General features: G+C 53.2%; 1 long non-coding RNA gene across 1 annotated transcript in view; it reads left to right on the forward strand.

Moving 5' to 3' along the window:
• The window catches only part of LOC104834542, a 10,726-nt gene extending 8,796 nt beyond the window's left edge, over window positions 1–1,930 (forward strand). Inside the window, exons 3-4 of the long non-coding RNA XR_774637.1 lie at window positions 528–633; window positions 1,369–1,930. This is a non-coding gene — a long non-coding RNA (uncharacterized LOC104834542). The remainder of the gene's footprint in view (window positions 1–527; window positions 634–1,368) is intronic.
• The last annotated feature ends 6,970 nt before the right edge of the window (window positions 1,931–8,900 follow it).

Consider the following 8,900-nt stretch of genomic DNA (forward strand, 5'->3'; position numbering starts at 1 on the left):
GGCCGCGCGGCGGGGGGCCGCAGGGGCCGCGCCGAGGCGCCGCGGGGCGCGGCGCGGTTCCCCGGGTGGGGCAGGCGAGACCCCCGCCCGAGGCTGCGGGAAAACCATATTAATGGAAAGACAAAGGCCGGACCGTCCGGCGGGGGCCCTGCGGGAGCGGGGGAACGAAATACGGTTCAGGAAGGGAAGGAGAAAAGTTTCGCGGGAGAGGAATTATCATCATAATGGAGGTAAAAATGTGAGCAGGGGGAAGGGGGGGTGGGGTGTCCTATTCTGCTGGCATTTTCTGTCTGTCTTTGTGATATGGTTCGGGGGAAAAAGGGTCCTTGATATGCGGCTGATAATTCTTATCAGCCCCACGCAGCCCATTTCCAAAGTAAGTGTTTTAATTACTCCTCCTGTATTACCCTTCATCCTCTGAGAGGAGATACATCGCCAGATTTATGCAGGGGGGGGGAGAAAATACAAAAGAATGCGGTATTAAAATATATACATATATATATCCCCCTTTTTTCCCTTGTGCCCAGGAAGAGGGAGACGCTGTCGCCAGCCGCGCCCTGGGATCGCCCCTGCACGGAACGACTCTAAAACGAGGGACCGTCGCTCAGGCGGACAAACTACGGCAAAAGCGGGGTTTGAAGCCTGCAGATTTTTCCCCGAGCTGGGACAGACGGGGGTGTCCGAGCCGGGGGCTGGGGGGGCTGAGCCCGGCGGAGGCGCAGGGCTGCCCACCCGAGGCTCACCGCGCTGCTGCCTGCTCGCCGGCCGGGCTGTCCCGGGCTGTCCCGGGGCCAGGGCCGACCCCCCCAAGTGCCACCAGAGGCATTTGGAGCCGGAGGGGTGGGGGGTTGCGATTTTCCCCTCATGTCCGCTGGAAGAGAAGGATGTTTTCCTCTGCTGTTAAGCTTTCGTGCTAAAGATGTCATCTGAAAGTCTGGGAGGAAGGGGGGAATTGTGATCTGCTCTCTTCCACGGTAACAACCATATTCTGCATATTGAAAAATATGATAGACAGTGGGGAAGGCGCACTTCCCCCCCACCCCCTTTAAAAAAAAAAAAAAAAGAACCAACCTTTTCAATATTGATTCAACAAAAAAGAGAGGGAGAGAATTTAAAAAGAGAAGAAGCAGCACCAGCAGCAGGGAGAATATAGGCTCAGCAACTCTCCAGGTTCGCTTCCTTATTATTACTATCCAGGGGTAATTTTTCATCTCTGCTAGCTAATCTTTGTTCCTTGTGAAGATAATGAATAGCCCAATCCTTATCTCCTGGGCTCCTGGAGGCTGCTGGAGAATGGGGTTGAACAGGGTTGAAAATTGGTTCCAAAGTGCTGCTGAATAAATGGTGTTCCTTATCTCTCTCTTCCAGATTATCGGAACCCTTTCAAAACTCACACAACAAATACAGCCACCGCATCTAATGCATCATTTACCAGAGCAGATCTCCGCGTTTGATCGGCAGATAGGCAAAATCTATGTATTCCTTGCTTTACTTAGTATGCATGGACGCGGGGCTGCTGTGCATGCAGGGTGCCCCCCGGCTGGGCCTGGGACACCCCCGAGGCTCTTAGCACACGCAGGTCTTTGCTGTGGACTCCGTGGAGTGACAAGAGTGTCCCCTGCCTGTCCCAGACCTGGGGGAGCAGGGTGGGACAGCAACCCACCTTGCAAGGTGCTGCCGTGCGGCACGCTTGGAAATTTGGGGTTGCTCCGCTGGGGAGCTGGTGGATTTGCAGGGAGAGGGGAAGAGGTGTGAGCATCATCCTGGGCACCCCAGGCACCCGCTCACACTCACGCTCGCTCCTGCACCCACAGCTGCGTTCACCCATGCCCATGAGTGGCTGCTGAGCCCCAGCTGCATGGCAGCACCCCTGTGCTCCAGAAAGCCACTTTTAGGCTCAGCTGTGCCCTAGTCCTGTCCCAGCCCTCGGCAGTCTCGGGGCCCAGCTGGACCAGTCTGGTAAAACCTCCCAGTGCCCCCCCCAGCTTGTCCCCCCCCAAATCCTGGCAGGCCAGCCGTGGAGTCCCCCAGGGGCTGGGGCCAGCTTCCAGCCCTCCCTTAGGGTGCTGGGTGCTCCCCCCACATCCCAGCCCCAGGCAGAACAGGGCACCCAGGGCAGCCCAAATTTGGGGAGCAACTGGTGATCCTGGGGGAGAAAAATAAACAAATAAACTCCACAGAAAGGGAGTCCTTCTATGCTCCTGGAGTTAGTGTGAACGCTGTCCCTTCCAGCTCAGGGCAGTATCAGGTTTTCCTTTCTTTCTTTCTTTCTTTCTCTCTTCCTTTCTTTCTTTTTTTCTTTCTTTCTTTCTCTCTTTCTTTCTTTCTCTCTTTCTCTCTTTCTCTCTTCCCCACCCCCAGGTTTTCTTGTTTCTTACTTCCCCCCCCCCAAAAAAACCCCAAAAACCAAACCATCTGCATAACAGTAAATGCCTTCCAGTCTGGCTGTGCAGCCCCCAGCTCCAGAGCAGATCCCTCAGCCCTGAGCTGGGGACAGATGTCCCCTCAATTCTCACCCACCCCTTCTTTCCCTAGCAGCGCCTAAGCTTGTGCTCAGGTACCAAACAAGGTGGCATTTTATTCTGCGCCACCGCAGCACACCCCTGTGTCCTCAGCTCTGCCCTGGACCCCCCAGCCCAGGGGGGCAGCAAGATTCTGGGTTGGGGACGGGACATCCCCTCTGCCTGTCCAGCAATGCTCATCCCTCCCCTGCCTGGAAAGGGAGAGAAACTTTCGTGGGAAGTTGTGGGCAAGCAGCAGCCCCAGCCAGCTCCTGCCCCTGCTCAAGAGTTTTGCAAATGTTCAACTTGTACTAATTTTTTTATGGCTGTATTCACAGTTGTTCCCTGTAAAAAATGGACCTGTGTTAGTTTATTAATAACCTAAACATTACGTATTAAAGACCTATGAGTGACACAAGATGACAAAAAGCTGTATTTTTCCAATATACACAAGCACACATTTAATAACCTTCTATTGCATCTCAGCTAGGCCTTCTCTCTGATGGTTCCCATGGCAACTGAGATAAAAAAGCAGCCATTTTCCATATCTCTATGAAAGTCTATTATATTGCAGGATTAGTTCATCTTCTGCTAAGGTCAAACACAAAGTCATACAACCTGAAATATTTAGAATCCATGTACATTCATTTTTTTATATGCCCTTTCATTTTCCACAAAAGACTGGGCTCCTCTGAGGTTTTATTCCCCAGAAAATGCTAAGCAAAGCAATAAAAAAATCATGATTAGCAGCTGATGAAAAGTTCAATTGTTTTTTTTTTTCCCCAGGTTTTTTTTTTTTCTTCCCCCCTTTAAAAAAAAACCCACTACTATTGTTGAGCAGATAGTGCCTTCCCCATTTATCTCTATCAGCAGCCGTGATTGCAGCCGATACCGGCCGCCTAATTGGGCTGGGAGCAATTTGCAGGCGGACGGCGTCACCTTCTGGCTAAGGCGGGTGAGACAGCGGCGGTGCAGGGTCAGGCCCGGGGGGGTGGTGCTGGAGCCGCCCCCCCCCGCCCTTCTTTAGCATCCCCCAGCCCGCAAACCGGCGGCCCCGGGGCGGGATGTGCCCGGGTGGCTCCGGGCCGTTCCCCGCCGGGGGTACCCCGGGGGTGCGCAGCTACGGGACGGCACCGCGCAACTCTGTGCCGCTCCGTAAAAATTAATATAATCTTGCTACCAGCTTGCAAACGTTTCAAGAGTCCGTGTGTGCTTATTCCTGCCATGATTAAACATTTTTACTTGTTGGTGTGGCGTGATGAGGTGCTCAAAGGCTTTCACCTGTAAGTTTCAGCTATTGCACGCTTGCCAAAAAAAAAAAAAAATAATGTGTAGAACACATCTGAGTTGCTCCTGCGAGCCCCGATCTCTGGTGTGCTGTGGAGGGGGAAAGCAAAGTCACTTTTCTTTTGTTATGAAGGAGTTGGCAATGTAATTCAGCTGGGTCTTGGTGACACCTAGAAACGCAATAAAATAAAACCTGGGCAGCCTTCAGACAGTTTGAATGGTGACAAACGTGATATCGCCTATGACATGAAGAACTACAGCTCACACTTTTTCCAAGGTCACTCCTGAAAACCTGGAAAATCAGGGGAGAGAATTTGTGCATGTGGCCATCCACACTTGTGGCTTTGTTCACAGTTACCTGCTGCAATGTGACATTTATTTCTGCCCCTTTTAATATGGAAAAATAGAGTCTCTGGAAATATGTGCAAAAGGGGAGAAGCTCATGGGTGGCAGAAGGATTAAAACTTTTTTTTTTTTTCCTTCTTTTCTCCATCCCCTGGGGGCCCCACAGGGATGTGCCAGTGGCTCTGGCCATGCTGTTGGAGCAGCCTGGGGTGGGCCAGGCAGGGGGTTGGCAGGGATGGTGTATGCCAGGCTATCCCTGCAGATGACCTGCACCTGCTGCGGAGAGGTGGAGTGGGAGTGGGAGATAGGGGCCAGTGTGGGCAAAGCCAAATCCCAGCCCCAACACTCCATCCCCTGCTGCCTCAGCTTCCCCCAGCCTGGGTGAGGTGGGCGGCACAGGGCGCACACCTGCACGGTGTTGCCAGAGGTCGGCATGTACCCGAATGTGTTTTTAATAAGATGTTTGCAGGTAGGTGTTGCACAGCAGTGGCCAGAGCCATGCCCACCTCCCAAAAGCAGGCAGCAGCCCCTGCTCTCTCTCAGCAGCACACCTGGGAGGGGGATGCCGGGGCGGCTTCCCCACCTGGGACCCCCTCACCTGGGCCATCTGCACACCCATAAAAGTCCACACCTGTACTCTTCCCATCCTTTTGGGCTCTGCTTCCTTGTGCTCCTTTTGGTGGAGGGCAGATGGCTATATTTTTAGGGCTAATGCAAACCTATCTATTCTTAAGCCTTGGATCTTGAGACTGGAGGTCTCGTGGTTTTGGGGGTTTGGTTTTTTTTTTAAATAAGGTGGCAGTATTTCTAGTCTCAGGGCTTGTACTAAAGGGAAGAAGCCTGAAAACATGTCCTGAAAGTTTGAAGAGAAGTACATAGTATCAGCAAATGTAGGTGGTTTTCTGTTTCAAGTCCTGTGGTTTATTTTCTTCCCTACTTCATCCTGGCCACCCTGGGCAGCAGCTGGTGTGGTATTTGCACGTCTGGGGTCTGCGGCCCTGAGAAAGCCTCTAGAAATCTTGAGAGTAACTGTGTTCTTCAGCTAAAAAGGGGTGTTCCCCTGCCTACAGTGCTAGCACCCTCTTCTTGGAGTGGTGGTGGTGGTCTTCTCCTCTCATAGCTCTGGCTTTCTTGTGAAATCCGCTGAGGGTAGGTAGAGGCTGAGCTGCTCCAGTGCTGGCAGCGTGGTTGCTATGTGGGGGCTGGGACAGAGCTCACTGTGAGGGTCCCTGTCCTCCAGCGAGTGGGAATGTTTGTGCGCCAGTGCCCATCAGGGCTGCCGGAACTCTGCAGAGCCATGCTAGGTGCTGTGCTGAGTGCCATTCAAACCCAGCACAGGGCAAAAATGGGAAAAAAACCCAAGTCCCCTTTGGGCTGCAAATATTTAGATTATTTCCAGGGGCTGGTTATTGCTCGGGGAAGCCTGGAGGCATGTGGGGCTGCTGTCATGTGGCTTTTTGCAGGAGCAGGGTGGCTGCTCGTGCCTGGGAGGAAGGGGCTCCTTCCAACCCTGGGGGGTCGGGGGCCCAACGGTGCCACCGAGGGGATGCTCTCTGCTCCCCCTCCCCGGCGAGCCTGGCGCCGTGTGGTTTGGGATTCAGGGCAGTGGTGAAATGCCCCAGTTTGGCCCCCGGTTGTTTTTCTGTCTCCCAGTGACATCTGGTGTGTTGCTGCGAGTTCCCAGAAAGAGGCCCTGATGGAGGATGTCAGGGTAGGAAGAAAGGAGCTGACCTTGCTATTAAAAGGCAACAGAAATGGAAATGTTTCAGGCTGTTTCTAGCAGACATTTCTGGGAAGAAAATCTCCTTGCTCTGCTCCATCAGGCCCTCATGGGCAGCTTTTCTCTGCTAATTGTTCACTTGATGCCACGCTGGAGATGCTTAATTTATCCTCGCCCCAATTGCTGCATCTGAAAAGATCTTGTGGAGTTTGAGAAGGATTTAAGTCCTATTGATCCCTCATGACTTCGTATGTTCCTGGCCTTATAGTGACAGCAACAACCCCAATGCTCTCGGATCAAAGATGCTCATCTCGAGTGGGAAGAGTTTGGGGCCAGATCCTGCTCTGAGTCTGAAGCAATTCTGGTGAATTCAGCCCAGCATTCCCAGCAGCACCTCTTTAAAGAGGGAATTTCTTGCAAATTTCTGATCCCTGCTCTAAGCAGGGTGCTGTGACGGAAGGAAACCTTGCCATTGCCTGGCTGCTGCTCGTGATGGGGGAGAAGTGGAGTAATTATCGAGATTAGCAAGAATAAGCTTTGCTTACAGCTTGAGATGAATGAATGTTTTAAACCCTCTTGGCTTTTTGGCCGAGATCAAATGTGGCATCAGTTTAACATCTGTATCCTTTATCTGGGGAGTAGGAAGACTAACCTTTGCTGACGCAGGGTGTGAACTTGATTTAAAAGGGCTTTCCTTCAATTTTTTTCCCCTGGGCTGTTCGATCCTGCTAGGTGATATCATGGGGAGCAGGGGCTGCTTTGCCTGCCTGCAAGGGAAGGGGAAGAGGAGGACAGCATTGTAGGCTGTGCTGGATATTTGGAGAATGATGAGAGCAGTGAGTGTGAAATGTGCCTTGGGGTGGACCTGTGTGCTTGAGGACAGCGCGGGCAGGGTGACAGCAGGCAGCCATTGGGATTGAGATGTACGGATAGTCCCTGCTGGCTGCAGAGCGATCGGTTCCCCTGGTTCAGGCTCGTCCAAGCTGTTGTCTGCTGAGCCGCAGCTGACAGCGTATCTCGGAAAACCCAAACAGTGTATCTGCTGCAAAGGCATAAATCATCCCGGGTGCCGTCTACCTGTGCCCCGGCGTGTGGTGCGTGATGCTGTAGCTTTGTCCTGGGAAGCGCAGGACCGGGAGCGAGCTGACAGCCGGCATTCACCCAGCACGGGTGGCGGAGGGGGTTTGGTAGCAGCCACAGGAGCTAATGATTTAAATGATTAGCACAAGAAGCACAGGCAGCTGCTATTGACTGCAGCCAAGGTGCTCCCATTGTTCAGGCTGGTGTTTTCCAGCTGCTGCCCACAGAGATGTCACCGGTGCTGCCAACAGCCACCTCACCGGGGCTGTGGCGGTGGGATGCGTGGTGGGTGATGAAGCACTTTCCAGAAGCTGTGGGCACAGAGCAGGGGCAGCCGAAGGCTTTCTGAGCTCTGCCTTCAACTGGTTTTTGGTGATGAAAATGGCCATTTCCTTGGGATGTGAGTGCCTGGTTTGGCTTGCTGAACATCATCTCCTCTCGCCTGCCCTGGCTCTGGGGTGCCGAGCATGGGTGGGCTGTGCCTGGGCTAGTGGCCTGCAATGCCACAGCAGTGGCCAAAGCTGGGCAGCGAGGCTGGTGTGTCCCAAATGGGGAAGATTGGTGTGGCTGTGCCCAGCGTGGGAGCACAGGGAGAGGCTCTCCTGTGTGGTTTCTGCATCCTCAGAGCATGTAGTCTGTACCGGGCTGAAGGCACCGGCTTCACCTTCCCCGTTGCTTTCTCTTGGCATGTTGCTCTTGGTCTGTGCTAAGGAAGTCCTTAATGGTGATGAGCCCCTGAGCAAAAGAACACCAGATAAGTTTTTTTTGCACCCAACAGAGAGGGAGATGGTATCTGGTACAGCCCAGGAGGTTTTCACCTCCTCAGGGACCAGGCTTGGCACTTGTTTGGAAAAAAAAAAAAAAAAATCAGCCTGGGCTGGCTTTGCCCATCCTTGCGAAGTGAACCACGTGCATGTTGGAAGGAGGTTTTGTTTGCTGGGCCAGAGAAAGTGAAACACAACCTCAGAGCAGGGCTGGAGCCCAACTCACCCACCATGCTCTGGCAAGTGGCACACAAAGTAGCAGAGCTGCAACCTGCACCCCTGGTCCTCAAAGCCCCCCCACATCTGGACAGCCCCTCAAAGAGTGTTGCTTCAGCCCCACACAGGCAGCCATCAGGTCAGTGGGTGGATGCGATGCCTGTACCTGAAGGGTCTCCAGGAAGGTCCTCTTCCCTTCAGAGACTAAGATAGCCGATGCTGGGAGGCAGAGCAGGTTGTGTTTGTCTACTGTGGGCTCTTAAGACCCACTGGAGCATCTGGTCAAGCCACTGCTGGGGACAGGATATTGCAGCGGGGGATATTGGAGCTAGTCCACCAGCCGGTTCCTGTGCTGTGTGGATGTGTAATGCACACCGGCACGGTATATACTGTGCAGAGTGTGTGACTGGATGCAGTATTTATTTAGGTGTTGAAGGTGAAATGAATCTCTGTCGTTTGCCTCTGGGCTGAATCTTTACCTGCTCCCCTGGCTGAAAGCCAACACTGCTTCTCTGGAGCATGGGAACCTCCTCCCGGCATGGTGGGTGGATGCTTCCTGGACTTCAGGAGAAAAGCCCTTTCCCCCTCCACCCCCTAAGGAAACACTCACTCCCCCTTACCCATCTTCCCACTCTTTGCCTTCGTTTCTAAAGGCTGGTTAGGCTGCTGCTGCTCTGCCCCTTTCTCTTGTTTTTCCTAGCTGTTTTGGAGCCCAGTGGGTGGCTTGGGACAGAAACCTGCCCAGCCCACAGAAGCCATCGAAATGCTTCCTATCAGGCTGATAAAAGTGGGGTGGGTTGGTGTGTGTCCATCCTAGAACCCAAAATAGTAATTTCCAGTGCAATGGGCATATCCCACCAAGTCAGCTCAGCACAGTAACTGTAAATCCTGCTGGATGGTGATGCTCCCGACAAGGCAGCAGGGCTGCTGCTCTTCCCCAGCATGCACAGGTGAACTTGGAGTAATTGCACTGGGGCCAGTGGGGCC

Source organism: Haliaeetus leucocephalus, unplaced genomic scaffold (genome assembly GCF_000737465.1).
Source record: "Haliaeetus leucocephalus isolate CR32 unplaced genomic scaffold, Haliaeetus_leucocephalus-4.0 Scaffold2, whole genome shotgun sequence".
Classification (NCBI taxonomy): Eukaryota; Metazoa; Chordata; class Aves; order Accipitriformes; family Accipitridae; genus Haliaeetus; species Haliaeetus leucocephalus.